Source organism: Poecilia latipinna, unplaced genomic scaffold, assembly GCF_001443285.1.
Source record: "Poecilia latipinna isolate Pla-1442-1.1 unplaced genomic scaffold, P_latipinna-1.0 Scaffold542, whole genome shotgun sequence".
NCBI lineage: Eukaryota > Metazoa > Chordata > Actinopteri > Cyprinodontiformes > Poeciliidae > Poecilia > Poecilia latipinna.
Window position 1 is genome coordinate 90,886 of NW_015113158.1, and position 5,907 is coordinate 96,792.

The following is a 5,907-nucleotide window of genomic DNA, read 5'->3' on the forward strand; positions in this document are numbered from 1 at the left end:
TGATGAGAACCTACAAATGTTCTGCTTGCCCCAGGCAGAAAATCCACAGGAAGAATTTCAATTTAATTTGATTTCACTAGATAGCTCCTCAAAATATTTTAAAAGATTTTAATACTACTATTTAGGAAACTTTTCATCTTTAAAGGACGCAGAGTTATAGCTAAGGCTGTCTTCAGTGCATCACTTTGATAGTTGTGCATCTGTCACCTTCTTTAAAACACACTTGGGGTGTCATGCAGAAATGCCTGGAGGTATTGCTGGATTCCACCTGAGATCAGGTTCATAAAAAATGTGATCAGGTCTGACAAAGTTACTGGAGATCACAACCTAAAATCTGGTGACCAAACAAAATCAGTTGGGATTTGATCAATTTGATCGTCTTACACCACCAATCATTTTAAAAGGTGTTAAAAATGAGAAAAAAACAAAACAAACATAAATGTTGAAATAATAACAAGATTGGTAAAATATAAAAAATAAAATAAACAATTGACAAAAATTATGTTTGTCAGTTAAGGTCTTTTCATGGTTTCTTGGTACCGCAATACTTTTTATTCCTGTTCTCTTGAAACAATATCTTTTTCCAGTGTTATTATACTTATCAACTTTGTTTCATTTTTTTACTAAAAAAAGTAAATATAAGAGAATTGTTTTCTTTTTGTTCCTTAGAAATTGCCTCACAGCCTTTTGGTTGGACACTTACCTTACCCAATGTCTTCATTTTGACTAAATAATTTTTTTTTTTTCTTTTTCTTGGCCCACACTACATTCTCAGTAACATTCCTCGAATTGTGTTAAGCCTAATTGGACTAACTTGCAAAAGGAAAAGAAAGGGAGTACTGTATTTAAAAAGCAATGCTGTAGGTATAACTACAATAACATTATGGGACTTAGACCTTATCATTACTCTTTCAGTTATCACATATCGCTGAAACATTGCAGCATGTATGCCACCAGCAAATATATTGATAAGAGACCATGAACTGTTACTATCTTCGGTGTTAAATAGCTATCTGAAGTAAAACTAACAGACATAAAGAGGGTTGTGAAAAGGTTTTTGTCCACAACCAAGAACTCTTTCAACCTAGTGATTGTGATTAATTGCTGGCTAGACTAACTGAGAATAAGTTGCTGTTTCTGGAGACTGAAGCCTGCCTACTGAATACTCATAGCTTCTCCTCTAATCCCCGTTTTAAAAGAAATCTTCAAGTTGAACCTTCGTTGTCCTCCTTATAAAAGCCTCTGCAGGTTTTTATTTAGTACCTATATTACCAAATGTCCATAAAATCCAAACTGCTACTTTATTGAATGTAGTAATGCTATTGTGCAGCAACCAACATAACATAAAAAAATAGTTGATTTAACATGCAGTGTTCCTGTTCTGCCATGATTACACCAGCGTAGCGTGCAGCTCAACTGTTTGGAGCTGTTCTACCTGCCTGTGCCTTTGTGCAGCACCAGCCACGTTAGGCGCCATGAATCCTGTCCTCTCTTGTTTATCAGTTGCATCAGTGGAAATCCAGTAGCTCATGTAGAACTCCAACGGAAAGTCAAGTGTTAAAGCCTGAGATACTGGCAGAGTACCAACAGGAACTGGTGGGACGATGAGCATGGGCAGAGACCAACCCTGAAAGGTAAATGAGCAACTTCAGGTCACGTAACAAATAAAAGAAGAGAGAGTGAGTGAAGCAAAATCTTCAGTGAGTCAGGGCTGGAGTATGCACTCACACCTCTCTTTTACTCCCAAATGCTGGATTTAAGCTTGTCATAGCGTTCCCCTAACAATGGGGTAGATGGGGTGTTATAGGAAAAACAAACTTTAAATTGCATCATGACAAGAAGATGAAAACGTTTATCCTCTCTTTCAGGTCATAGAAAAATAAAACCAAATGAAATTTGAAGGAAACGAGATGATTTCCACCTCAAATTTCCAGCAAAAGGTTTCGGAATACTTTGAAAACACAGTTCCATTCCATCCACTTATACGCTAACATCCAGATCACAACAAAGACACCGTGCACAAAGCTCCACATTATTTAAAACAGTCCCCGACTGGAGACACTGCCTCACTGACCACGTACAAATTTCCAAAACAGATATGGATATTATCTATTCCACATTAGGAATGGCCCAAAATTGTTATCATTGCCGGTTTAATGACTGCTTTGAAAACTGTCAAATGCTTCAAAGTTAAATTGCATTAACAAAACATTTAAAGCGTTTTTTCGCCCCCACCACCTCCCCTTCCATAATTGACACACAGCGTGGTACTCGGGTTTTCTCCCTGGTAATTCGAGAAGGAGGTCCTTTTCAGAGGAACAGGCTTAAAGTTAAGTGAGAGCAGCTGATGTTGCATCATACTTCAAACATTCTTCAAATTAACAATATGTCAAAGGCTATGGGTGCATGTGCACACGCAAACACGCACACACACACACACACACACACCCACAGATGGATACACAGTCTGGATTTCTATCCCTATTAGGATGATATCTTTAACTGCCAAGCATTTTAGTTTCTCCATTTGTATCCAACACTAAGCTTTGACTATCAGTACTTATCAACAGTCCCAGTGTGAATAGAGATACAACCTGTCTGACATCACACAAAAAAAATACGTCTGTCGTTTTTAGGAAAGGCAGGATTAAGTGATCTTTATTCACTAACGGTCAGAACATTGAGAGAGAATATTTTTCAAGCGCTTCTGTTTCATGGAACTTTGGTCCATTCCCTCTAACTGAGTCAGATTTTAGGCCACTTTGCTCTCACACACGCCTTCTCAACTCTGGTTAAAATGTTTTACGCGAGACTGAAATCAGAGTTTTGTTATGGCTGTTCCAAAATGTTGGCCTAATTGTTCTTAAGACAAATTATAGCTAATATAAACTTCATCCTAGGAGTAATTGTCAATTTAGAAGAATCATTTGTGTCCTTCTTATGGATGTCATCTACTTTGTGAAGTGGATTCTCATGCAACAATCCACACGATGCTTTCACTTCTTTGTTTAACAGCTGGAATGGTGTTCCCAGGCTTTTTCTTTCAAATGTACCGGCGGTCAGTTTTTGCAAGATCCTTCAGTTTTACTTCCATGAAACCAGAGACTGTGGCTAACAAATGCAATATTGTTCCTTGGGACGTTTTCAAACAGTAATTTGACTTTTTATGTCGCTTTTGGAGTAATTGCTTCTTTCTCTCTGACTGCCCTTTTAGCCTATGTCAACATGCATAAAAAACACTAATATCAAGTTCAGCAAGCATCTTGACAATGTCTTTTCCTTTAGTTCTGATATTAATACACACATTTTGCACCAAAACACATTCTTGTTTACCACACAGACCCCTCATGAAGGTCCACAAATCTCAATCCTTGCTTCCTTGATTCCTTCCTCAGTGAATTTCAGTTATAGGCTCAAAATACATCCACAGATGTGGCTTTTGTTAAAGACTAATCCATACTCTGTAAGAACAGAGAAATTTGTTTTTCTGCAAGAAGCAGAACTGGATGACACGATCCAAAATCAGATCTCGTTTGAGGCTGAGGGGGGAGGAGGCTGTTCTCATTATGCCATAACCATTTTTATTGAAATACGACCTTGATCAAAATACAAATTAATGAAACTAAGGTGAAGTTAACAGGTTCATGAGAATTTGCAACATATCTACGTGAAGAGATGAATCATAAGGTAAATCATAATATTGAAACGGCTGGAACAGTTTGACAAGTTCACAAAATGACAACTTCACTGTCATCTAACATGGCCTTTAAAACTAAGAAAAGATAAAACTTAGGCCTGTGTTGTATAGCAATATTATCATAATCAACATCTAAACCTACATCTTGTCTTAAATCATAAAATCAATATAATGTTGCTGAGTCCTAATTTTAATAGACAACTTAAATTTAAAAATTAAAAAGCTATTTCAGATGTTAAAATTTACCTCAGTCTTTCTTTGCTGTTTGTGTTTAAACTGAAACAGAGTAAGCTTACTGTGGCTTATTATCAGTATACTGTGGCTCATTATCAGTAATATTTATATCTGTTCATCTCTCCTCAGATGAGCTTCTTAAATTTCTAAGACCTGCATCCTCAAAACCTCAGACTCCACAAATATAACAACAGGTTCTAGTGTAAATGTTGCATGTGTTTTAATTATTCTATATTTTATAGTAATTTTTTTTATGTTAATGTCTTAATATTTTCAAAGTTTGGTATCTAGGTGTGAAATAAAATGCAGTTGGATTGATACTGAATGGTCCCGCTTGTTTATTAAATTAATCCATGTTTAGTATTTTGTTGAATCTACCATGAAGCAGTATTTCCACATTTGTGCTGTAGAATAATGCTATGTCATGAGGTTTCTTTAATATACTTAGTTGTGAGCACACATAATTTTGCCCAAATGTCTAGGACCAGATTTGGCAAGAATGATGTGACATTATCATGTTCTTGCTTTGGAAATTTCTGTAGCTTGGTCTTAGCACATCTTCAGAGCAAAACTTTTTTCCGATGTGGTGTCCGACGACTATTGCATGAATGTTCAGAAATAAACAAATGTTGGAGTTTGATGGCATCCCAAAAGTTCCTGTTTTTGCCACCTCGAGTTTATGTTAACCTTAATTGTTTAAATGTTTGTGAATGAGCCTAAAGTCATAATCTGGGCTTTTCCAGATTATTTAAAAGCAGAGCAAATTTGTGTATGCAAATTTATGACTTTGTTCCAGTGGTTCGCTGCATTAGGACTAGGTTATGTGGCAATGTTGGAAAAAGATCCAACAGATGCACAAAAACAAACACACACACACACACACACACACACACACACGCACAGATGTCAGATCAGGGAGAAACCCTGATCCTTTAACCCTGCTAAAACAATGCAACTCTAAAATCTCCACACTATCAAATGAATTTTCAGAATGACTTATGGGCCTTGCAGATTTTTACCTACCAACTTATTATCATAAGGTCATGTTCTGGAGCAGCGGGAGTTTGGGATTCTCACCAGTGACGAACATTGCAGATGTTTCTGAAACAGTCCGAGGCCAGCTGTTGGAATGTTTTCCCACCGCATGAAGAGGCAAGGCCAGCAGCACCACTGGCTGCCCCCAATGGCTCATGTGACCCAGCTCATGTGACCAAAGGGAACCCGAGCTGGCGGTTTGGCAGCTGATCGTCGTCTACAACGGTCATCTCAACCGGGCCGTCCCAGCCAAGCCCTGGCCACTGATCTGTAGCTAGACAGAGAAAAGGAGGCAAGTGTCAGCCACATCAAACACCCGGAGTCTCCCACTTGGGCTGGGATGAGCAGCCTGAAAACACACAGTGCTGTAGGCAAACCGAGGTCACTGTCACAGACACAAACATCTATATACTTCTATCATGCACACCTCAACAGCTTTTCCAATCTTAGAGTTTACCTGCTGCAGACTGAAGAGAAGCTGATGAGGTAATCATCAAAAAGAACAAGGTCAACTGCAGCCAAGCAATTAGTGCTGACATACATGTCTAAATATCTCTAAAATTGGCTGCCAGATAAGATTGAGCCCCTCTGCTCTACACGGCACTGACAAGCATTAAACACATGGGTGTAAAGTGTCTGGGCATGTTTACAATAAAAAGATTTACTAACTGATATAAACATGTTTTACACAAAACCAGTAAGAGGAAAAGATTGCATCATCTCATAACAATTCCTCAGAAATTCTGAAAAATTAAAAAAAGGAGAAATCCCCAAAATACCAGAAAGCATGCATTTATCTCAGCTAAAACTTGATCAACACGATGATTAATCTGAGAAATTTACTTCTTTAACTATCTTAAAAGAGAGATTTTGATTAATAACTCTGAGGCGAGTTGTTTTAAATCAGGGATCATGCAAATGTTAGCAAATACAATTTTACA

At 37.6% G+C, this 5,907-nt stretch overlaps 1 long non-coding RNA gene across 2 annotated transcripts; it reads right to left on the minus strand.

The window, feature by feature from the left end:
- Positions 1-1,276: 1,276 nt before the first annotated feature.
- LOC106952844 (uncharacterized) lies at positions 1,277-5,230 on the minus strand. 2 transcript variants are annotated; one of them, XR_001426061.1, is made up of 2 exons: positions 5,009-5,230; positions 1,277-1,627 (listed from the first exon to the last, which is right to left on the minus strand). It is a non-coding gene; the product is annotated as an uncharacterized LOC106952844 (long non-coding RNA). The 2 variants fall into 2 exon arrangements; XR_001426060.1 differs by having other exon boundaries at positions 4,955-5,230.
- Positions 5,231-5,907: the final 677 nt, after the last annotated feature.